The sequence below is a fragment of the Perognathus longimembris genome, chromosome 4 (assembly GCF_023159225.1).
Source record: "Perognathus longimembris pacificus isolate PPM17 chromosome 4, ASM2315922v1, whole genome shotgun sequence".
Taxonomy (NCBI): Eukaryota; Metazoa; Chordata; class Mammalia; order Rodentia; family Heteromyidae; genus Perognathus; species Perognathus longimembris.
The window spans coordinates 20477742-20504614 of NC_063164.1; the positions used below are offsets into that span (position 1 = coordinate 20477742).

Genomic DNA, 26873 nt, shown 5'->3' on the forward strand with positions numbered 1-26873 from the left:
CGGCTGTACAGATGATATGCTGTGACTCATGTAAAAGAGACACTGGTAAAGGTTACTGAAGCTAGTTTTGTAACTATTCAAAATAGTACATGTTTAGATGGATCTAGAACACTTCATATTTACCAATTTGCCCCCTTCTTTTGAGACACTTCTTAACAAACCATTTAAATATCTTCTAAACCCACATAAACTATTTGTTAGCTTTAAAAATAATTTGCTTTTGAAGATTTGAATCTTTTCCTTTTTATTTTAGGTCCCAAAGGACTCAAAGTTGGTACCTGATGCTTCTCATTCATATTGCCTGCACTCTACCAACTGAGCCATGTCTCCAACCCCAGATTGGTATATTTCACAAAAATACTCCTAATGTTTCAAGAGAGCTTTAATCAACTACACAAACCAAGCTAAGACTAGTTGGCTACCCATTTTGGAAACAAGTCCCCCTTAAATTTCCATGTGTGTTACCTGTAGTTATCTTGGCCTGGATTAGAGATTTGAAGCCATGGGCAGCGTGTTACTTCTGTAGGTTATTGTAATGTGTTTGATGATATCAAAGCTGAACAAAAAGGTTCTTATCATGATGTGCTAAACTCATACTTAATACTTCAGTGAGCTGTAAACCCAGTAGAAACATATGTACAAAGGTGTGGAAATTAATGATCAAAGAAAACTGTTTGGTGTGGGGTTGGGGTGGGTGTGCATGACTCTGAGGCTTGAACTCAGGGCCTGGGTTCTGTCCCTGAGTTTTTGTGCTTCAAGGGTAGTTCTCTACCTCTTGAGACACAGCCTTACATCTAGCTGTGTGTGTGTAGTGTGTGTATGTGTGTGTGTGTGTGTGTGTGTACATATGTGTATGTGAGATATGTGTGTAGTTGGAAATAACAATCTCATTTACTTTCCTGCTTAAGATAGCTTCAAACCACCATCCTCAGAGCTCAGCCTCCTGAGTAATAAGAATTAGAGGCATGAATTAGCATCTCCTGACTAGTTGTAGTTTAAAATAAAGTTTCATAAGTATGAACATATATTGACATAATTCTTGCTTTCTAAACCAATTTTACTTACTCTAGTATTCTACAGTATTTTTACCCTTTACATTTTTTATGTTCTTTTATTTATTATGCCAGTACTGAGGCTTTTTCTTTTATCCTTTTATTTTATTTACAGTCCTGGTACAGTGACTTGAACCTTAATGCTGTCCCTTAGAGTTTTTATTCAAGGCTGGTATTCTACTACTTGAGTCACAGTTCCACTTCTGGCATTTTAGTGGTTAATTGGAGATATGAATCTTATGGCTGTTTTTTTTTGGCTTTGAATTGAGATCCTTAGATCTTAGCCTTCTGAATAGCTAGAATTACAGGTGTGAGTGTCTGGCACCCAATTCATTTTTTCTACCTTTTATAATAATTTAAATCATTTGGTTTATGTACCTTATTTTTCTCTTACAATGAACTTCATGCCTGTTTTTGTTTACATTCATGCATTGTTCTTAATCATTCCTGATTCTTTATTTTCTTAATCCACATGGATTCCATAACTCAGATTGGCATCATCCATATTTTTAATTCACCACTGAGAGATGTGGCTTTCTACATAAACTGTTACTCTCTCATTCTCTTGGAGTTTGTCATTATGGGAAAATGCTCTGTGCAGTTATTGACAATTTGGGGGACAGCCTCTCTTGGAATGTTTGTTTTCCCTTAGGGACTCACAGTAGGGAAAATATCACAGTCTTCTTCAGAAACCTGTACTTTCCTGAAATATTGGCTTTGACAAGCCTGCAGGGGTGAGAAATCATTTTGTGAGTGAGGGTTTGCACTTCCTGGGTGTCTTTCTGAGCTTATTAGCAGGAGGAAATGGAAAGAAAGCCATTCTTACCCTTTCCATCCCGCACAGGAGCATGTGACCATAGCACTGACAGATTCATTCAGCCTTGGAGAAAGTCTGAGTCCTCTCACAGAAAGAGGTACCTGGCCCTCATCTCACTGAATATAGTGATGAAAATATTAACACTCTTGATAATTGGCCATCTTGTATTTCTAGGTCTTCAATGGTCTCTGGCATCTTTCTTCTTCCTTATTTGGGAACTGTCAATTTTTTATTAAAATTCTCAGAGAAAATGTGTGGGAGTGGGTATTTGTTTATTTGTGTTGGTTCTGGTGATTGGCTCAGAACTTCAAGCTCTACCTTAGCTTGATTCCTTCCTTCGTTCGTTCGTTCGTTCGTTCGTTCGTTCGTTCGTTCGTTCCTTCCTTCCTTCCTTCCTTCCTTCCTTCCTTCCTTCCTTCCTTCCTCCCTCTCTCCCCTTTCTTTTCTTTTCTTTTCTTTTCTTTCTTTCTTCCTTCCTTCCTTCCTTCCTTCCTTCCTTCCTTCCTTCCTTCCTTCCTTCCTTCCTTCCTTCCTTTCTTTCTTTCTTTCTTTCTTTCTTTCTTTCTTTCTTTTCTTTCTTTCTTTCTTTCTTTCTTTCTTTCTTTCTTTCTTTCTTTCTTTTCCTTCCTTCCTTCCTTCCTTCCTTCCTTCCTTTCTTTCTTCCTTCCTTTCTTTCTTCCTTCCTTTCTTTTCTTTCCCTCCCTCCCTCCCTCCCTCCCTCCCTTCCTTCCTTCCTTTCTCTGAAGGCTGCCACTTTACTACTTAAGCCACAACTCTACTTCTGGTTTATTGCTGTTTAGTTGGAGATAAGTGTTTCATGGATACACCTGCCTGGGCTGGCTCTGAACCTAAATCCTCAGATATTAGCCTCCTGAGTAAGATTGCTGGCATAAGTTGCCAGTGCCCAGCTCCTTTGTGTGTGTTTGATGCCAATGTCTGCTTATAATATGAAGGGCGATGTGTCAGGATGCTGTGTTTTACCACTCTTCCCCCCCCTAAAAAAAGAGAGAAAGAAAAAAGGAAGGAAGGAAGAAAGAAGGAAGGAAAGAAAGGCAGAGAAAAAATACTAAGCCCTTCTGGATGTTGCATAATGGTTTACTATTCATGACAAGTTCTTTCCAGAGAGTTCTGCCAGCCACCCTGATACTTGTAAAACACTTTCATGTACTCATTCAAAAATAATATGGTCAAGTCACCAAAGGGAAAATAAAATAACTAAAGGGTAAAAAAAACCTCGTTTAACATCTGTTTGAGTATGAGCAAACAGTGTCTCCTACCCCATCTGCAACCAAATCATATTTATCTATCTCATGCTCCAAATAGACTAAAAGATACTCAGTTATTCTGTCACATACTTTAAAATCATGAACTAAGCTTAAAACAGACAGGAATATTTGAAGTAGATCATAAATTGAAGTGCCCCAGAAATCTTTTATCAATTGGGCCTTATGTTCACTCTTGTAAAAAAGAGGCTTTTGGAGTTGATATGCCACAGTCTAATAGGTGACTACTTAATGGGATTTACATTCGCTCAAACCAAATTAGGCTGGTAAAAGACAATGCAACATTCTGTAGTGTAAATGGGACTGACGGCAGAATTAAATGTTTGTGGAAACAGGGCAGCAGATCTATCAAGAGCTAATTAGACAGAGAGTTGAGAAGCAGACTTGGGAGTAAATAGTATCAACAAAGAAAGAAGGAGGGCGAGAATGGAGGGGGAGAAAAGACCTTTTGTACAGGAAAGAAAAGGAACTGTACAAAAGTTATTTAATTAGAAACTCAGATGGAGTCTCTCCCATGAGAAAAAGATATTCTTTCCCAAACCTGTTGGTAATATTAAGTTGAATGAAAACTTTGATAGATTATTGTGTACCTAAGTGATTCTTTGTTGTAACTGGCTTAAATAGCCTATTCTCTTCACATAGTTACATTTCTAGCTATATTCACTGTAACTGGAAAACTATCTCTTGCAAGTTTAATCTTTGAAGCCTTATTGAAAAGAATATAACTGAAAAGTTTTACCAAAGTATAGACAGTTTGTAGCTTTCAGAAAGTTGAGTAAAAGTACCAATAAACCATAATAAAGAAAATCAACTTTGCATTTGAATTTTAGTTAAATGTCAATGAACATAAAATTACTTTTTAAAACTCTTAAATTTTCTAATTTTTTCCCTATGCCAACATAGTCATAATTTTTAAGCCGAGACATTGTATAGATAATGATTTAGCCTCTGCAATAAATCGCTCTCTGTACTCGGTATTTGAATTAGCTGAGCTTGATTGCCTAACTCTCTTTTCTCAATTCAAGTTCACTATCTGAACCAACATTACATTAAATATTTTACATTATAATATTTGAATGAATATTTAAGGTTTGAAATTGTTTTCATTGATTATAAGGCAAAATGTATCTTATTTTGCATGCACCCCAACGTAAACTAGGTGCATATGCCTAAAGCCATACATTTTAATTATAAATGATCCTTCTAATTTGTTGGGAAGCAGCACCTGTTTCATTGGGATCTTGTAAGGATAATGTGTGGCTAATGCATGTGAAAGTGCTTTGAAAGTAGAGAATAGAATATTACATACACCCTGACATCACATGATGACATCATAATGGAGGCTCTTTATGAGAGGCTGTTACTAGGCTGATGGGAATATAGACCTTTAAATGGCAAGTGTTGTGCTGAGTAATTAAATCCATGGCTTAATGATTGCTTTTCTGCTTCCTGTACTACACAAAGAATTATTCTGTGGGCATGTTCTAGGTTGTTTCTCATTTAGTTAATCCATGAAATCCATGGTCTGCATTACTGTCAACAGTTAATACCCTGAGATTGCTTTATTCTTTATGAAAAGATCAGTAAGATTAGAATTGCTTTGCCCTTGCCATGGAAATAGACCACATATAAATGCCGAGTTTCTCTTGGTGGCATTCCAATCTGTCTTTCACCCAGAAATATAGGTGGTATTTGGCAGTTTGTCTACCCACTTGTGACAAAAGACATCTATCTTGCTTGTTTGTAAAGAGGAAAAACGATTGAATCAGTTTTTTTTACAGTGGATGTATTTTGCTTCTAAACATAAGAAACATGAAAGCAGAATCCCCTTGCTTTACTCCAGCGGGACTGTCAGAATTTCCTAAGAAAATTTGCCTAATAGAGCTATTTAAAGTGAGCCAGACCCAAAGAAACATGGACTCTATGGTTTCCCTCATAGGGAATAATTAGCACAGGTTTAGGCTAGTCACAGTAGAGGATCACAAGAGCCTAATAGCTATGCCCCTATGAACTCAAAAGATGATGCTAAGTGAAATGAACTCCATGTTATGGAAACGACTGTTATATCACTGTTGTAATCACTTTCAACATGCCATGTGAAACCATAGCTTCTTTTGTTGATGATACTCTTCTTTCTCCTTCCTGTGGTTGTGCCCACATTATCACTGTATCTCATCTGAGCATACTGGATACTGTATATACTGATATTAGAACTAGGGAAATAAAGGGAATATCAAAATTGAGAGACAAAGGATAAACAAATGACTCCAAAAGCAATATTTGTAAAACCATTTGGTATAAACCAACTGAACAACTCATGGGAGGAGAGGGAAAGGAGGAGGGGGGAGAGGGGGAATGAGGGAAGAGGTAACAAACAGTAGAAGAAATATACCCAAGGCCTAATGTATGAAACTGTAACCTCTCTGTACATCACTTAGACAATAAATTAGAAAAAAAAAATCCAGGTACTTTTCCCTGGAGATTATGATTCAACGAGTTTGGTTTGTAGCCAGAAACTCACAAGTGACTCTTAGTGATTAGGGAAGTTGGCCAACTTGGGAAAACTCACAGACTGGTATAAAATGTATGCCTTTACTTTGGTCTATAATCGATAGCAAATATATAATGTATCATGAAAATGTATCATTTATGTGTATAAAATGTTTATGAAAGGTCACTAGGTTACCACATACTAGGCACATAAACAGAGTTGTGTCCCCCAATAATACATTGGGATTGTCAATACAGAGTTAGCAACCTTAAAAGATACTATGGTGACAAAGAGAAATGTTGAACAAGGAAAGGGTTTTCAGGTGTTGAAAGACTGAAGTAGGCTGAGCATTATGAGCAATCTGAAGACTTGGGTTTTGGCCCCAGCTTTGTTAGCAGACACTCTCACCAAGTTTATAATCATGTTCGTTTGTAATCACATTCGTTTGCTAGCTTTTCTTTCTCTTACCCATAGATTAAGGGGATTAAAAAGAAATATTATGCCTGTGGTGCCTGCCGGGCTAATGTTTTTCTCTGGGTAGCACTGTCCCATGTGACAAAGTCCAGATGGTAGAAGAGTCCACTTCAAACTTACTTATTGACCATCAGAGAACATGGTGAAAACCTGAGAGTTTTGACATTTTCTCCATTTAACTCCTAAATGATCAAATTGTTCATTGCAATGTTGACCATCATAGCTAATAGTATTTTAAAATATTTTGTATTCATTGGTACACAATGCCTAAAAAATTTTATTTTGTTTTCTTTACTAATTTTGGTGCCAGTATTGGGGCTTGAACTCAGGACCTCACACTTTTGCTTAGCTTTTTCCCCTCTAAGTGGGTGCTCTAACACTTGTGCCACACCTACATATCTGTTTTTTGACTAATGGAAAATAAGAGCTGCTTACATTTATCTTTCTGAGAAGGTTTTGAACTGCAATCCTCTCAGCCTACTGACACAGGTGTGAGTCAATGGCACTTGGTTATTTTTTACTTTTAGATTTACAAACCTATCATGTACCCAGTGGCTTATGTTTTGAGTTAGTTTTGGTCAGCCAATTGACTTTAATGCAATGCTTTTATAATACCATAAAGCAAAGATGCACAAATTATCCTTGTTGCTACTTCACACAGTAAATAGACCTATGATTCTATTATACAACACACATAGGCAGAAAATTTCAATGAATAGAAAGATGTTGTTTGGTAAATGGTGGAAAAATAATATGTTAATTTAAGCTCCATGCTATTTAATGAACCACATAATACACCACAGAGACCTCAGAGTTTAAAATGTAGAAATTGTCTGGAAACAGTTTGCTGCCTTGAAAAGGAAAGAATGAACTAGAAGAAAACCGAAAGAAATCAGAGAGACCCAATGGAAGGCATTCTAGGGCAAGAATAAGCAATAGAAATTAAATATGTAAGCCTGATCATTACAAATAAAACGTTTAGGAATTAATGACCACACACATGGATGATTTACATTTGTTAAATATCTACACTTGACTGCCTATAGCATTTTTAAAGGAAAAATTGGTCTGATATTATTTTATATGAGAGGAATCTTTTCACCTATTGCTCAACTATTAACTTATATGCTAATTCCTATAGCATCTCATGTTTGTATTTTACAAAGTGACCCAATTTGCACTTTCAATGTTTTAGAAAGAGGGTAGCAAATTCATCAGAATCTTATGAAGAAAGTCAGTCAGGTTTGTTGTGGACGGTCATGCCTCTATTCTCAGCACTGAGAGAGGACAATTGTGAGTTCCAGGGCCAGTGTGAAACATAAGAAAATCGTGTTTCACAAATAGCCCAAACAACCAAACCACACAAACTAACAAAACAGAATGGCAACAAACAAAATAAATTAAATTATATAGATTAGATGGATGAAAGGAGTAAGTAGAAGAGAAATTTTGAGACCTGTGACTTTTTAGATGATTTTCAAAATGTTAATGTGCTTGCCCACATAATAAAAAGAGAGGCGATCAATACTGGTTAGGAAGGGTGTCTAGAAAGAACATTTATAGTTTAGACAATCTTTCCTTACTATTTTCCTTGTTAGTTTGTGGACTAAGTGTGGAAACAAAGCATACCACATCCAGAATTCTATTTCTGAATGTTTGCATCACAATAACATACTCTGTCTGATTTTAAAGTGAAGCTTTGAGCAGAAGGCTCCCAGGGTCTCTTGGTTCTGATGGTCTCTGATTTTTCAATCCTTCAATATAATTTCATTCAAGATTCTTATTCCACCTTTTTCATGATTTCCCACTGTGGCTTCCTTCCTTCCATCCATATATAGAGGAAAAACTAAGGTTTGAACTCATGACCTCACATATACTAGGCAGATACTTTACCACTTGAGCACCACCTCTATTCCAGTGGGTTATTTTTTTCTTCAAGTTATTTGTAGATAAAACTCCTGGATTTGTCTGCCCAGGTTGGATCCTAATCTTGATCTCCAAATCTCAGGCTCCTGTTGCTAAACTTATACACATGAGTGACTAGGGCCCAGCTAAAAGTTTGATACTTTGGCCTAATTTAATAAGTAAGATATTTTAAATGTGAAATATTGATCTTTGCTATTGACTTTGGGGAGAGCCAGTTATGCATTGTTTCCTTCTTCATTAACCTTTTAGCACATAGTAAAGATTTTTGCTGTTTACTTTTTTCAGGCGTTTATAGTGAATTCAACATTTCAATATGAGACAAGGTGCCCTGACCTAAAGAAGTGACATTATAAATGAAATAATTTATTTGCCATAAAAGTAGATTGGTTACTATATAGAAACAAACTTATTGACATTTGTCCAGTAAAATTCCTTATATATCTAACAACTCCCATATTTGTGAGAGAAAACAGGGATGGCTGTTTAAATAGATAATGAAATATCACCTGTCATTGTTTACTTAGTTTGTATTGTTATTGCATTGTTGTTTAGGATCTCATTTTTTTCAAACAATTTATTTTGCATCTTCTTTGGCAATTTTTCAAGTTCTGTTTAAAAGGAATTTCTTAACATTGTAATCAGTTACAGGGATAAAAAATATTCTTAACTTTGTTTGAAAATGCATGAGTTCTGTTAGAAGAATTAATTCTTTCCTAAATCTTTTAGTATGTAATCACATTTCTCTTGGACAATTAGGCATTTCCAGGTGGTTTATGGAAGAATTTTTGTACTCTGTCCTGGATTAAAGTATTATTCGTAAGTACTCTCTAGAAATGAATGACCTATACTTTCATGAGGTTCCAGTTTAATATTAAAGGTAAAAATGTGACATTTTAGAAGCAAGATAGGGCCAAAACATTGTCATGTTTTTGGGAGGGGTATACTCCTGTGTATCCTTTGAATCCAAAGGTTATTTTATGAAATTCATCTAAAAATGTACTTAAAATTGATAGAATAAGGAAGAACAGAAATAAGCTATGATAACCATAGGTTTAGTGTTTAGTCATAATAAAAACTGCTTTGATGATGGTAGTTATAACAGGTTTATGAAATGTTTTCTTTACTGAAAAATACGTTACAGAATTATAAAATACAGACTATATCTTTCTTCTCATTGTCTCTCAACAAATTACAATATATAAATTGCAAATACAAATCAGTAGCACTCTGTTGTTGGTATGCAGTTTTAATATTTTCACTTTGGATTTCAAATCATTCAGATGAGTAAATTTTGATGAAGTTGTTCAGTATGAACATTGAGTCTAATAGATTGTTTTAATGCTGGTCTGCAAGAGTTTGAAGAAAGCAATACTAATTCAGTTCTAATGGACAGATATAGCTGGAGGGAAATTCCAATTTTTCTCTATGCATGTAGTCATAATAACTTACGAAGCACTTATTGAGAAATTTTGAATATGCTAGAAATATTAAGACAAGTTGTATTGCATTAAATGTATATAAATTCATATTAAATGAGCAATGTGTTGCTCTGATAAGTTTAGTTTCAAAAATTGCTTACCTAAAAAGGCTTGAAATTTAGAACTTGCAATTTACATGCAAAGGAAAACATTCAAAATTGTATGTAATAATACCTGATATATCATTATATACTTTACCTCTGACACAGATCCAAAATGGAGCCACCTGAATGCTATTAGTCATTAATTTCCTGTGGTGTTATGTATACTAATTGAGGCTTTAAAGTAACCAGCTATGCTTAGGATTGAGGTGAATTCATACATGCATATGCTCATCAATATATGTTTTTATAAAAAATAAAATTGGCTTTTAAATTTTTATTCTAAAAGTTTCCAAATGTTCTTCCCTTTTAATATAGTGGTTTCAAGACATAAGAGGACAATATGTTTATTTTTTTTGGGTGTGTTTGTGTTGATCTTAATTAGTGTTTGTCTCTGCATTAAAGATATATCAAATTTATAATGGAATCCAATGTGGAATTTACATGTACAGATGAGTTTTCATGGTGGCATGGCCAGTGTCAGTCAGAGCCACTGTACATTTCCCAGGTCAGATTCTATGCTGTATTGAAAAGCCTATATGATTTTTATTGTAGAAAGAGAAATTTATTCAGTCATCTCCATTCTAGAAGTGATAAAATTAAAAGAAAGACTTGTTATTGTCCACCACACACACACATGCACACACAGACACACAGACACACACACACACACACACGCTCACACTTGAAATAAAGGTCTCTTGTGCTGTCTACTTGGCCCTTGAACAGAAAGTAAAATGCTACTTATATTCACTGTAATTTCTATAGGATGTATCTATTAAAAATATTTTATGTTGTATATTATATGTGGAAGTGGAGCAAACAAAACTTCAGCAAGGACATATCAAATTGTTCCACTGAAATTTCTTGCTGAAACATTTGAAGAACCAAACTGTTTATGGACCTAACTGGCTAGTCTCATTTAGTAACACTAGTGACAACTATTGAAAGTATCTGAGATAATTTTCCAATGAGATTGGACACTAATTTTCTCATGATGAAGTCCTTATTGAATAAGCTCCACTGTCAAGTATTTAGTTAGTAAATATTGATAATGAAGTGGAATAAAATTTTAGGCCAGTTGCTGGTTGCTCATGCCCATATACTCTAGCTTCTCAGGAGACTGAGGTCTGAGGACCATGGTTCGAAGCCATCCCACACAGGAAAAATCCATGAGACTCTTATCTCCAATAAACTACTTACAAAGAGCTAGAAGTGGCATTGTAATTCAAGTGTATAAGTGCTAGCCTTGAGCACAAACAGAGGCAGCAAACGTGCCCAAAACCTGAGTTGAAGGTGCAAGACCAGCAAAACAAACAATGCTATTGAACTGCCCTAATATAACCTAAAGCATTCTAGATAATGCCCTAGTATTTCTTCAATGTATTTACTAAGCATATTTTCTTTCATTTACTTGAAAAATATTTATAGAGCACCCACTATATTTTCTTTTTCATATTAAGTCTCTGTCACATAAAAAGGTAAACAATAGATAAAGGTGACCTTATGTTTAGAGAGAAAGAAAATAATGAACATAAATGCAACACATAGGAGAGTCCTTTCTGGTGGAGAATCTTTCTGGTAGGATGATGAGAGGTAAGAATTCTGTGGTTGTCTTTCTGGGGCCAAGAGTCTCTCAGTAAATATGGGTTCAGAACTGAAGAATAGTAAATAGTAACCATATCACTGTCTCCTGACGCATTTGAGCCAAAGTATCCTAGGGTCCACATTAGGTCCTAGAAATGCAAAAGTTAATAAAATAAGACAGTGGCACAAGGAACTCACTGTGAATGGGTTTTGGGGGTAAAATAATTTATTATCTTTTGTAGTCACCAAGTCACATTACAATAGCTCAGTAAACACACATTAGAAATATTAAATGAGTAGTGTGGCATCAGTTAAAGACTTGGCATTTACCCTCACCTCTTCTCATATATATTGCTTATTAACATGATGTATGATTTTATGTTTTACTTATCAAGGATGTTTAAGGTTCACAGTACTGGAAATACTTCTCCTGATCATTTCAAAGTGCTTTGCAGCCCACTGCCCTTAAATCTCTCTGCCAACTTCTTACTAATGTACCTCATTCCCCCTAGCTTGCTGACTATTCTCTCACGTGATAAATAACTCTGCCTTACCAAGGTCAGTTGGAAAGGCCCCTTTTACATATCTCATAAATTTTAGCCAGGTGCCATTGATGTGAGATTAATGTAATGGCACCATGGCAAGCACTCAGGCTTGTCTTAATTATGCTAAGGTTGCCGGTTCACCGTTTCTCTTCATCTGTCTCCTACTTTAGGGAACACTAAACACTATGTCATTAGATTGTCTGTTCCACAACATTGGGCCTATGCATTTACAAAGTCATCAGATGGCTTATGACATAGCTTTTCTAACAAATTAAATTAAACAAATAGTGAAGACAAAAACTAGGGCTAAAGGGCTTGAAAGAAGAGAAAGTATCAAATTGTGGTAGAGAAGACCAAAATAATAACCCTCTAGGTTGCAAAGTGATTTGTCTCAGAACAATGAATTTCTGATCTGATAAAGGCAACTTTGGGCTCTGAGTGATCGTAGATATGAGTATGAATAATTACAGGGCTTCTTTACTTATACAAATGAAGCCTACTAATGTAGGCACTTTATTGGCCATGATATATGTGCACATTTGCAGAGCCCATTGCCCATTGTCTCTTCCCTTTGTGATTTCCACCAGGTAGCTCTCTCCGAGCCATATGTCCTACATGGGTGTTTAATTACCTCATCTATTTTGCAGAAGGTCTCCACTTACTTTCCTAAAGGCCTGCCAGCTTAGTCTCTTGAATTGGGAATAAAATAGTTCATAAAACTGGGTTTCCAAGTTGGTGATTATTTGTTTTGATTCCACTCTCTAGATGTCAGTATACTCTTCATGAGGGCACAAATGTCTGAAATGGAATCATGCCTTAATTAGTTTCGTTAAATATATTTTAAAATACAATACAATTTTAAATATAATTCAAGTATATATTAATAAATATGTGTTATACAGGTATATATTTTATATAATGTATATTTTAATATATTTTAAATATAAACATATATTTAATATATCTTTCTTTTCTTTTACCTTTCTTTCTCCCCCCCCCCCTTTTTTTTTGCCAGTCCTGAGGCTTGGGACTCAAGGCCTGAGCACTGTCCCTGGCTTCTTTTTTGCTCAAGGCTACCACTCTACCTTTTGAGCCACAGTACCGATTCTGGCTTTTTCTGTTTATGTGGTGCTGAGGAATTGATCGTAGGACTTCATGCATGCTAGGCAAGCACTCTACCACTAAGCTGTATTCCTAGCCCCAATATATCTTTTTAAGAGCTAGATACTCTTTTAATTCTTAGGTCCACATGTTCCTCTGGCCTCAACATCCAAAGTAGTGAGGATTTCAGTTAGACTTAAAAATATTTGCACTAGACTTAAAAATATTTTTTTGAGCTGGCACTGGTAGCTCACTCCTAGCTCCTCAGAAGACTAATATCTGAGGCCTGTGGTTCAAAACTAGGAAGGAAAGTCTATGAGACTTCTATCTCCAATTAATGCCCCCCCACCAAAAAAAAAGCTGCAATTGGAGCAATGCTTCAAGTGGTAGAACACTATCTTATGCATAGGAAGCTCAGGGACATATATCAGATGCAGGAATCATTGTCTGGTCCATAAATGCTATGAGGGGTTTGTTGTTTCCCTTTGGACTTAACTTATTTTGTAAGCTCTCAATGCCAGTGCGCTGCTTCTGTGAGGATTTTGGACCATGCTCGTTTGTTAGATTTGAAAAAACCAAAACAAAAACCCCCCCAAAACCCACAAAAGCAAACAAATTTAACCAAAGTGTGAGAATTACCTATAAAATCAGATATGATTGTGTGTGTGTGTGTGTGTGTGTGTGTGTATGTGTTGCACTCGTGCCTGCACAGACGCCTGTACTGGGGCATGCAAAGGGTGGAACTCTACCTGTTGAGTCACAACAACTTCTGGCTTTTTGTAGGTAACTGGAGACAAGATTCTCATGGACTTTCCTACATAGGCTGATTTCCAACCACAAACTTCAGATTTCAACCTCATGAGTAGCTAGGATGCCAGACATGATCCATAAGAACATGGCAAAAGTAGATATGATTATAAGCACACTCAATTGATTAATAAAAATGTAGTTGCAATTCAATGCTTTTAGGGTTGTTTTACAACTACGTGAAAACTAACAAAGGAATCTTTGTTGTGTTTCTAATGTCAACTGTTCAGTGATACATATGGAGCAGCGAGTTGTGTTTTATTTTTCCTCATCCTTCCAGAAATGGTGAAAGAGTTTTATAATATATTAGTAACTAACTATAACAAAATGGGGTCATGTGAAGTATGATGATGACAGAAGGGAAAAAATACAGCTGGAATTCTGAGAGAAAATAGAATAAATATCACTGAGGTAAGAAAAGGAATCCTGGGAAAGGACACATGAGAATGGCTATTTTTGACATCCCAGCGTTTCCCAGTTAAACAATACCAGAGGTTCAAAGGCATACACTGTACCAGGAATAGTTGCATATGTACAGTTTTCTGGGGGAAAATGCGGTATAGGAACCATAGTGATGAGATATAGGAGTGATCTGGTTGTAGCCAATCCTGTAAACATTTCTTGAATGTCAACTTAAGCTTATAAAACTGTACTTCTTTCTTTCTCATTAGTAGCATGACTTTGAGCACAGAGCCTTACACCTGCTAGGCAGCCACTTTACTAAACTATTCACCTAGCCCTGTTTTGTACTGATTATTTTTATGATAGGGTTTTTGAATACAAAAAATGCATCTGGGCTGTGGTCCACCAGCTTTAGGCTTCCCATAGTTTCTGGAATGACAGGTGCCCAAGTCCAGAAGTCACAGGGACATTTCTGCCTTTCTGGTGCTACAATCCTGCTGATCTCAGAAATCTGTGTCACTTAAATTGACAGGTGTGAGCCACCAGCACTCAGCTTTATATTTCTTTTTTTTTTTTTTTTTTTTTTTTTTGGCCAGTCCTGGGCCTTGGACTCAGGGCCTGAGCACTGTCCCTGGCTTCTTCCCGCTCAAGGCTAGCACTCTTCCACTTGAGCCACAGCGCCGCTTCTGGCCATTTTCTGTATATGTGGTGCTGGGGAATCGAACCTAGGGCCTCGTGTATCCGAGGCAGGCACTCTTGCCGCTAGGCTATATCCCCAGCCCTCAGCTTTATATTTCTGAGGCACTGAGTTATTGTTTAATGTTTGTTTGCTTTAGCATGTTGAGCTATCATAACTGTAGATTTGGCTTAAAAGCAAGTAGCATTAAATAAAGTGTATTAGAGGATACCAGGCCTAAAGGGAATAAATGCTGTAGGAAGCTGGAATTTCTACATTATAAATTTTTACCTCTCAAAGGTCTTTTCAGAAATGGTAATGGTGGACTATTTCATCTCAATCCTTAGACCAGAAGTGGACTCATGATCATTGCGTGACACTATTTTTGTAATCTCAGAAATGCAAAGGGTATTGAGAAAAGGCCCTGGTTCTCTTGACTTTCCATCAGCTTCCTCCCTGTCCAAGTGCAAGATATCTTTCATCTTGGAAACCTTTCTTAAACTTCCTCTCTGCCGTTCTCACTGTGTCAACCTGGAGAAATTCCAAGAAACAAATCTACTAATGTTTTGTTAAATGAAGACCATCCAGAATCAAATACATTATATAAAAATTATGCATTTTATGTATAGATGCACTAAATAAAATAATATCTATGCTAAAAAGACATCCTATATAGTAGCTAAAGAATACTTGTGATATTGAGAAAGATACAATTAGATCACTGTGAACTGTGATATGCTTATTCCCCAAATAACTGTGATCTACTAAAAGTTACCTTAGTCATTAATCAAATTGCTATAGGATTATATTATTATAATTCAATAATAATGTCAGGCAAAGACATTTGAGCTCTGTTCTTCAAAAGAAAAGAGAATATTTGCAAGGTGTGGGGAAAATTAATAAAAATATGACTCAAATAGTGAAGTACCCTCCACTAAAGTAGTCACCTCAAATGTACAGATTGAGTAAACTAGCTACCTTGGCCATTAAAATGCCAGTTATTGAGGATTTATTTTTATTTTTGAATGATGTGTATATTCTGAGATCTTGTCGCCTGTGGATTTTCCTCGGTTATGTATCAGTCTGCAGTAATCATCCCTAAATTTGTACATGAAAAAGGAATAAATGGGTAATTTTCACAGGGAATTATTTGCTTTCTATTGATACCCTCTTTTTCCATGTTCTGATTTCACCAACATTATGGTTTATGGAAATGCATGTTTACAAAGCAGCTCTTCAATTTAGCTTTTCCCATTTGATTAAGGCTTGTTGAGACAGAGGCAACTGAATTTAGTGGTGGGTAATATTTTGACATTTTTTTTTCTCTGCATACACAGTGGAAATTTAGAGTAGCTCTGACTAGCATTTAATCATCTCCACTGAATGTTTAGGCATCCATTTATCTACAAAGTATAGATTTCAAAGATTTGAATATCAGATATGGGCTAGTTAGAAACGTACAAATTCACTTTGAGTCTTTTTGTTCAGGCTGATGGGAATGAATTAAAATTAATAATATTATACAAATTAAAAGCTAGGTGCCAGTGGCTCATGCCTGTAGTCCTACCTATTCAGAAGGCTGAGATCTGAGGATAGCAGTTCAAAGCCAGTTCAGGGAAAGAAAGTTCATGAGCCTCTTATCTCCAATTAACTACCAGAAAGCCAGAAATAGTACTGTGCCGAGGCCCTGAGTTCAAAACCCAGGACTGACATATGTGTATGCATGTACTCAAACACACACAGAGTATTATACAAACTGATGACTGATAGTACATGAATAAAACTGAATGCAATCTCTGTTTTTATCATGTTCAAATAAAAGGATTCATTTCTACTAAGGCTTCCTCCATTAGCTGCAGTTTCAATTTAGAACTTGGTTAGCTGGTATATTCTTATTTTCAAATATTTTATTAGCTTGCAGAAATATTCTGAGAAGATTCCAGGAACATTTTAATGTGCAGTTCAAATGGGAAGCTTTCCTTTTGTAAATGGAATTTTCAGAGACTGCGGTGGTGCAGTGGTATTTGAAAACATACCTCTCAGCAGCAGTGGAGGAATATTAGTAATTTCAGTAGGTAACTATACTGAGATCTTACTTTAAAAAATCGAAAGCCTCTTTACAACCCAGTAAGAACGACCCAAGAAAGAATCAGCAAGGTACCTCGAGTCTGCAGGTAGGGTTCTTTTGTAACAACAGGACTTGTTTGATTTAGATTGGAGACTTTCCTTAGAGGATGAGTTTCCATTCAAAAAGAAAACTCTTCTACTTCAGAATAGAAAATCTCTGATTAAAAAGCCTTCCCTTGGGATAGTTCTATCTTATTCATAGAGGAAAGATATTTGAGCCAAAGAAATATTCTTTAATGTCTGGCATAACAATAGCCCCCCCTCTTACTGTTATTTTTCGGAGAAAAAATATGAAAGGAATTTCATCTGTAAGCAGAAAGCTAAGAGCAAAGGCAGGGGGAAGGAGAGGCACGAGGAGAGAGGGGAATGTGGATGAAATGAGAGGCTCTAAGTCACTCAGAGCATGATATGATTATGTTTGAAGCACTAGCATTGTCCTAAAGGGTACTGGGGTTCAAAATGAAAATTGCTTTTGCAGAACAGAGCACCAGTAGGTTTGTGGGGACCGATTAGTGCAGTAGCCCTTTGTGTCCTATAAACCATATGCCGCTTCAGTAGTTACGGTAAGGCGGACAGGTAAAAACTTGGATTCATAAAGGGACCTCGTGTGACTCTCTGCTGGCTTTCTACCTAAATTGGGTTTGGTCATTTAGCATCTACTTCAAAGCGGATAAAGACAACATGATGGATGGATTTGACGCTGTAACATGATTTGTAAATTTGGCTATTTCCCTTTCCTGACTTTCAGAATATTTGAATAAGCTTTATGGGTCTATTACTTGCCTTTTTTTTTCATTAGATAGGGCTCAGATGACAGTGGTATTTTTGAGCAGTGAAAAGACAAACTATTTGTAATTAAATTTTAAGGAAACAATGGTAACCTTAAAGCCAAAGGAATAGACTATTTCCTGAATATGGGTTGTAGTGCTTAGGACAGATTTTTAGGAGCGTATTCATAAGGAAACTGATAATCTGCTTACTAGTAAATTCAACCTAAAAGGAAATATTATAATTGATATCTTTAAAAAAATTTCTTCAGTATTACTGGAGTTTGAACCAAGGGTCTCATATTGGTTAGGACTGTACTCTGTCACTTGAGTCACACGTCCAGGTCTTTTGTTCCAAAATTATTTTTCAGGTGAAGCTTCATATTTTTGTGTAAATGCCTCATAACATGGTTCTTCCACTCACATCCTTCTATTTCCCTTTCCTGACTTTTAAATTATATTAATAAGCATTTGTGGGTTTGTTGTCTTTTTGTTTATGTCCATGTAGCTGGGATAACAGACATATGGCACAATAACAAGTTTATTGATTTAGATAGCATTTTGCCAACGCCCAGGTTGGCATTGGATGATGATCCACCCAATATCTACTTCCCCAAAAGCTCAGATTTTCAGGCATGAATCACCACACCTGGTACCTTCTTAGTGAGTAAGATCTTGATACCAAATTCCATTTCTTTCTTTGGAATCCCTGAGACCTCTTACAGTTTATCTGTTTGGTTTCTACTTTTCCTAGCTGAACACAGTTACATACCTATGCTTAGTTCATACTTTAATAAACTTTTGACTGAGAAGAGTTAAATGGGCTATTAAATTGTTACGTAAGATAGAGGATAAGAAGAGTACCTGCTTTCTAAAATACACAGCCAACTGAGGAGGGAAAACATGCTTCATTTGTCTACCTTATCTGATGGGACCCTGTACTTGGAACAACATAAAAAACATTTCCATTATACAGGAACTTTGGGTGGAACATTGAACACAGAGCTGTTTTGGCTAACATAGACTATATGGGGTCTTATCAGGAAATCTTGGCTTCCTATCCAGGCTGTTCAATAGACACTGAGATCTAGATGTCTATCTGAATCAGTTCAGATAGGCTAAAGCCACTGCTTTAATCTTGTTATATCCTGAGGGGTAAAATGAGAGGGCAAGAAGAAATAAGGATCTTTACATATTTTACTGCTTATATCTTCATGCTGAAACATACCAAGAGTCCCCTTGATATCTACTTAATAATATATGTGAATGTTACACTATTATGACACATACAGACACACACACACACACACTGCTAATAAATTCCATTAATTTAGGTTACTGAAAGGCTTGCATGTGTTAATGTGTGCATCACTTTTGTATAAAACGACACTTAAAACGTAAATAAGGTATCTCATGAGAGATATCTATATGTGTATAATGATTTACCTCTTTGATGAAAGCATTCATGACCACATAAAATGATCGTAGCATTTTTGCCCTATCAGTGCTCTCTTTCCATTTTGACCAGAAATAGATAAATGTAGATAAATGTAGATAAATGTCCACAGAAGGCTGGTAAGGTGCAGAGACAAACTCTGTGTCTTACAGAACACTGTGACTGCCCTTCCAGAAATATATTGTGCATGTGCTTGGGGCAGTTCCACTTGGCCCAATCCCATTTTCCAGGCCAGTGAGCATAATGGCAGGATAGAAATGAGATGTGTCTATGTGCTTTTGGTAATTACTGAGTCTATGTTAATGAAGAGCCTCTCCTTGGCCTTCTACCAGCACGGTTAAATATGGCCAATGATCACTTTTCCCTGGTGAACAGAAAGCCACCAATACAAGCTTAGCATCTCTGTATCAACAAATTGCACTGGATTTAATGTTGAACTAACAGGAATGCAAATATTCTCAAATGGATTGCTTTGTTGTCCTTTGCAGTTGAAGAGACTCTGAAACTGTGTCCTCTTTGTGTGGAGACTTCAATATTTGCTGTGTAACAAATGCATTTCAGTAACCAGTTTGCATCTAGGAGATTTATAGCATTAGTCTAAGCTACAAAATACCTGTATACCACACCCTACTGAAATCTAGGACCTTAGCATTTGCAAGGTCAGATAAACAATAAGTACTTATAAACCAATGAAACTATTTAACCATTAGAGTGGCACATGAAACATGATTATTAATTAATATCTTGAGTAAGAATTACTATCTTGAAATCCAAATTGCAAGAGAAAATGGAAAAGTGGAGTCGATTCTGGTGGTCAACTATTATTTTTCTTGCTGTATGACAGTTATTGTTAACATTGTTACACTTATGATTGGGACATTATACATTTGTAATATCAGAGAAAACATTTAAGCATAAAATTCAATTATAATACTTTATAGTATTGCTCATAAAAAGGAACTTGCTTTACAGAATTGTTAGCTTTTCCCAGAAATAATGTATGATTTATTTTGTCTATTTAACAACTCAGTTTCTTGGGTATTTAACACATCTAGCTTAAAGGGACCATACAAATATCATTTTGGGCATTTTAATCCTCTGTGAAAATATTTTTCCCTATATTTTGTGTTACTCTTATATTCTATGGATTTTGTAGGAGAAGATCTAAGCATAAAATTTACAAATCCCCTGTTTTGGTAGCCAATTTTCCAATGTTTCTATGTAGAAATAGTGTATTAGTATCCTGAAGAAACAGTGATAAATTAATGCCTGCTAGGTGATTTACAAAAAGAACAAAAAAAGGAAAAGAAAAGAAATCAATTTATTCTCTCATACTTCTGGAAGTGAGAAGTCTCAAAACAGAGGTGTCGGCTGTATTGGAAAATCTTAGCTAAAATCTGTCCTATGCTTCCTACTGTTCTGAGGCCTGCTGGAATTCCTAGCAATCCTTGTCAAGTAAGAGAAGCATTGCAGTCTCTGCCTTTGTTGTCTTCCCTGTGTCTTCCCCTTTGTTCTTCCTAAGGACACTGTAAGTGGATTTAGGGCCCATCCTAACCCACTATGGTTTGAGGGTAGCCCCTAATTACATCTGCAAATATCTTTATTCCAAATAAGCACAGGATTTGGGGGAGGCACTATTCAACCCACTACAACTAGTCATTTCAAATCAATCTGAATGTACTAGGAAATTCCTGGAATATCAATTTACTACTCATTTGTTGACAATACAAAATTCTAGAATAAGTAAATGGCTAACCTTTCTCTTATGGTCTTTCTCTTTTGTGTTTCATGGAGTTACAGATAGACAATAAAAAGAATGCCCAAACATTGAGTCGAGGTATATGCATGTTCAAATCAAATTATACTCTACTCAAGGTTCTCCTGGCTCTCAAGTGAATTTGTTCTGAATTCCTTCTTATCCAGTCTAAAGCTTTCTGCTTACCAATGCATGTAGATTATGAAAACTATCCTGTACTGGCTACTTTCCTTCAAAACCTAGGGGAAAGCTGTAAAAATGAATTTTTTTAAGTTTTTTAAAATTTGTTCTGTAAAGAGACTTTAACCACAACTCATTTAACCTTGCTGTTTCTATTTGTACTTTTCCTCTGTAACATTTACCTCCATAATAGAACAGAAGAGATCCAAAGGTGGTCGAATGTGCAAAGAGGTCTGGCAATGAACATAAGTAGTGATCAGAGGAGAAGCAAAGCTTACAATCTATGAAACCAAAAATATTATTCTGAACCATCTGTTCATCTTACAGAGAAGTTAATTTGATAGACAATTTCCCAAGATTGACTAGTCTTCCACTTTTTGTGGGATTACCAATTATAGGTTGGGGGTTGAACAAAACCATAACCACTGTCTTTATAAGAAAGAGAAATTTGAATCAGGTTTCCATTCCCACTGTAAACAAATATATTATAAATCTTTGTCATATGTCACCGAACACCGCCAAAAAATAGGAAGAGAAAATATAGAAGTATAGCAGACAGAAAATTATCAAATATTTTATAGTATTTTTATGGACTGTGATTTTATTTTAGTACAGTAGATTTATGAAAATAATCGGTTGCAATTTACTTTAACATTAAAAGCAAACTTAGTGTAAATTTAGTCAATTTCTATGTAATTAGTAGTATTAATTTTATTTTCATTTTTTATGAAGATAACTCTTTTCCTAAAGAGATTCATCTGGAAATTACAAATTTTACAAAAACAGGACCCACTTTTGCGTTTATCTTCTCTTCCGTACTACAAAAAAATACCACAGACATCCTACTTAAGTGTTTTCATGTGTTTGTGTTTTGCAATATAGAATTAAAAACCAAAACCCTTAAAATTGTGTTTTTTTTCACTAGTCTTTAGGTCATTCAACCTTTCCAACATTGAATGACTTTTTACTCTTCTGAATCCAGCTGAATCATATGTGGATTATCTTCTCTCTTTATTTTTCCTTTTGTGTATCTAGTCTTTGGCCTGATTCATCAGATTTTATTTAAATATCTGTGATAAATACAAGTATTAGTTTAGATTCCTATTGGGTATTGTAATTTGTCAAATGCAACATCTATTTATTCCCTGAATTCTATTTTTGGTTAGATGGATTCTCTTTTGAATTTTGTGGAAATTACACAGTTAATTTTCACTGCACTTTTCTTTGTGGTCAAACTTGAATCTTACTTAAGAATTAGTTTCATAAATTGCTCATTCTGTACGGATTTTAAAGCTCATGGAAATTAACTTTACTGATTATCTGACTTCATTTATTTTTCCACATTTGTCTATTAATGTTATCAAACATATTTGAGGTGTACATTCTGTGTATTGTCAATGTTGGGGTAATAAATTAAAAGTTTCACATGAATATGGTTGAAATAGTTTGTCCAGAGTATGCAAATAGGAGTGTTCTACTGAATGAATGTACTGCAAGTGGTGATGGTGTTAGGGGAGTTATGTCAGGATTGTGTAGCTGATATATGCTAATTTTAAAAGTTGCAGGAAATTGCCGCTGTAGAAATTTGAAATGGAGAAGGACTCTGAAATCATGGAGGCAGAGATACTGGTTTTATACAGGTAGAAAGAGGTTTCAAAGTGGGAATGTGCTCTTTTCAAGCAAAGCCACTATTACAATCTAATTTTTTATACTGTGAGTCCACATGGAATTATTTTAATGTCTTATTTTAAATTCCTGGGGTTTATTCATGTTTGTTTCTACAACTTTATGCACAACTAATATTTCTTCTAGAATAATAATTTTGTGCCAGGCATTATGGCTCACGTCTTTAATCTCAGCTTGCATACAGAGTTAGGATGTTTGTTGGGTTAGGCCAACCTAGGTGTTGAAAGTTAGGGAAATCTTTTAATTTTTTAAAATTTTTATTGTCAAACTGATGTACAGAGAGGTTACAGTTTCATTCGTTAGGCATTGGATACATTTCTTGTACTGTTTGTTACCTCTTCCCTCATTCCCGCCTCCCCCTTCCCCTTTTCCCTCTCCCCTATGAACATCTACCTGTTTTGCAAGTATTGCTTTTGTAGTAGTTTGTTTTTTTATCCTGTGTCTCTCGATTTTTTTAAATGCATTTTTTTTCTTTTTTTATTCAAATTTTTATTATCAAACTGATGTACAGAGAGGTTACAGTTTCATACGTTAGGCATTGGATACATTTCTTGTACTGTTTGTTACCTTGTCCCTCATACCCCCCTCCCTCCCCGCCTTTCCCTCCCCCCCCACCCCGGAGGTGTTCAGTTCACTTACACCAAACAGTTTTTCAAGTATTGCTTTTGTAGTTGTTTCTCTTTTTTTACCATGTGTCTCTCAAATTTGGTATTCCCTTTGAATTTTCGATTTTGGTATTTCCTTTCACTTTCCTAGTTGTAATACCAGTATACAAGGTTTCCAGTATACTCAGATAAGATACAGTGATAGTGCGGGTACAACCACAGGAAGGGGATACAAGAGGATCATCAACAATAGAAGCTGCGGTTTCACATGGCATGTTGAAAGTAATTACAAAAGTGATATAACAGTTGTTTCCATAACATAGAGTTCATTTCACTTAGCATCATCTTATGTGTTCCTAAGGGTATAGCTATTGGGCTCTTGTGATCCTCTGCTGTGACTAGCCTAAACCTGTGCTAGTTATTCCCTATGAGGGAGACCATAGAGTCTATGGCGAAACCTTTTTTGAAAGAAGAGACAGTAGCATATGCATATAATCATAGGTACATTCTAGGGAAAGGTAGTAGCATTCTTCCACTTTCCATTAAGTGATATTTTTCCATTTTTGCCACTTGTTTCTTCTAGTAACCAATAAAGATGTTATAAAAAACATTTGAAACTGAGAAAATATTTAATAATTCTAATCGCAAATATCAACAAATATCACTGTTCATGGCAATATGAAGGTCCTGAAATATAACGATACTGACGTATTAATTTGTTACATATGATTTTGTGGAAAACATTGATTCAAGCTTTAGTCATACATTTTTCCTAACCATATGAGTTTTATGTTATTATTAGTGAAGTGCGGAACCTCAGTAATTTCAAATAGCAGGACCAGATTTTATTTTAACCCAATTCTTTTGTTTCTTGTTTCATGTTTTACAAAAATCACTTTGGTTTCCTAATTTTCTAGTTTTCTCTATAGATTTTATTCCATACTCCATTTGGCAGAAAGTTTCTCAAGCAAAATAACTAAACCCATGAAATGTTTAGATTGTTATTCAATGAAAACATTCCAGACACAATTTGTTCATATGGTATATTGCATTTGGTAAGGCAACATACTAATATTTGTGTCTTCATTGCTTCTTCCAACAAATATATTCACATGACTGGCTCATTTATTTTCAAGGATAGGGAGAGAATGTATTGCTTCTACGAGTATTATTTTCTTGTGTTTGGGTCACCTAGGATTTCTTAGTGTAAACCGTGTGTATGTGTGTTTGTGTGTGTGTGTGTGTGTGTGTGTATGTATGTGTGTGTTGGGAGGAGGTCTGTTGACTTTCCAAATTTTAAATCTGAATTTATAAAGTGTATTGAGGAAGTATTGCTTAATGGATTAAAAAATAATTTCTTTAGATTATTTTCATATTGTATATACTAAGGAAATGACAATACTGTTGATGTTTGTGTATTACAAGTGAAGATAATTGATCTGATAATGACTATTGAGTTATATTTTTCTCACAATTCATTAAAACCTTTCCAGAAGTACATTAGAACTGGAAAAATCACATATCTCTCTGTAGCTACAATCACACTCTTAGTATCAGTCTATAAATTCATCATCTTTATTTTTTGTTAATACTTACCAGTGTCCTGAAGTTAACCATGGGTTTTATTTGAGTCCATTCTGTTTCTTAACTTTCTTCATGGGTTTTCTTATGACCCTCCTCTAACTTACTCACTGCTTGAGGCATAGGAAAGATGTGTGATAAATTATATTTAAGGTACAAAGCTATATGTGACTATTATTGAGTAGTTTGTCAATGGGAACAAAGGGTACTTGGAGAATGTTACACTCTATATGAACTAGTTAAATTCTGGGCACTCATTTCTGATGCTAAACATTACTATATGATTTCAATCTTCTACTCAAACTGTTACATATAAAGATGAAAAGCTATTATTTTCTCTGTCTTGTTGGAATAAGAAAATGTTTTTTCAATTATTTTTTATTATCAAAATTTTCTTTTTTGTCACTTATGGGACTTGAACTAAGGGCCTGGCTACTGTCCCTGAGCCTCTTTATGATCAAGACTAGTGCTCTACCACTTAAACCACAGCCACAGCATCACTTCTGGTTTTTGAGTGGTTAGTGGAGATAACGAGTCTCCCAGAGACTTTTCTGCTTGGGCTGGCTTCCAACTGTGATCCTTACATCTCAGCCTCCTGAGTAGCTAGGATTACAGAGACATGAACCACTAGTGCCTGGCTATCATGACATTTTTAAAGATAATTATTTTGCATAATTTTTGAGGCTTATTATTTAGAGCTACTCATGTTGTATAATAAGTAAAAGGAAATGAAAGCATTTTTTTCAGTTACCAAATAATTACAAACAAGCAATGTGGGGATCTTCAGAAAGTGTAATACAAATAGCAAAGCAAGATTTATTTATGTAGAAAAAGTGAGGAGGAAGAGAGAATGCAGTCAAGATTTCACTGTATATACCACAAAAATAAGGCAAGTAAGGGAAGAGATGGATGGAAGGGAGGTGAGAATATTGAAGAGAGTGATACTGCTTGAGAGACATTGTATTCATAAACTATTTTGTTAAATGGCACCTCTTTTGTAGAACTACTTCAGTATAAAAAATTAAATGATTTATTTTATCTCTTTAAATTGTAAGCTATTAATCATTTATGTTCTATTGTTCCTCCAATGGTAGACTGTATTTTTTGTGATGGTATATCACTGTTTAACTTGAACTTTGAATGCATATTTACAGACTCATATTATTTTGATTTTGTTAATATAACTAAAAAATACTCTTTTTTATAAAACAATACAGAATATGAAACAGTAACAGCATAAATGAATATATATTAATTTATTCTTGATGTTTGGGTTTAAAAGGCTTAATTATAATTTTAATTTTTTAAATAATGGGAGCACAGACTTTCCTACATTCTAGACTTGCTTGCTTTGCTGGTGCTGTACTACTTGAGAAATTACTCTTGCCTAACTGTTAGCTGGTTACTTTGGAGATGTAGTCTGTTAGACTTTTCTACCCAAGGCTGGCTTTGAACCATAAGACTCCTGATCCTTACCAATTAGGACTACAGATGTGAGGTGGCATTCAGAGAAAGCCTTCAATTTATGAAGAAATCCAATGTTTCACAAGAGTAGAGTAAGAAGACTAACTGTAGCTTTAATTTTTTGTTGATCTTGACTTTCTTACAAATGTCACGTATTATTTATACACTAGAATTTTAAAATATTTTATTGAGTATACTTTTGATCCAAAAATCCTTGTAAATATTATTTAAAAGCAAGAAGAATCAAGAGCCTGTGGAATAGTGAACATATTTTTTTCAGTAACAAGCACTTGAATCACTTACAGATGAGGGATAATTTTTTGATTGACAATTGTAGTTTTTCACCCACCAGACCATGATTTTGTCTCATTCTTTCCACATATTCATGCATTTAATGATGTTCTGTTTACAAGTGGGAACTTAATTTATATTATTTCTACTTAGAGTAGTACCAGAGTAGAATATATATGTATATGTATATATATATACACAAACATATATATTAGAAAAG

At 35.2% G+C, this 26873-nt stretch overlaps 1 protein-coding gene across 3 annotated transcripts in view; it reads left to right on the forward strand.

The window, feature by feature from the left end:
- The window catches only part of Erbb4 (erb-b2 receptor tyrosine kinase 4), a 975681-nt gene that overhangs the window by 221296 nt on the left and 727512 nt on the right, over nucleotides 1–26873 (forward strand). The window lies entirely within an intron of this gene.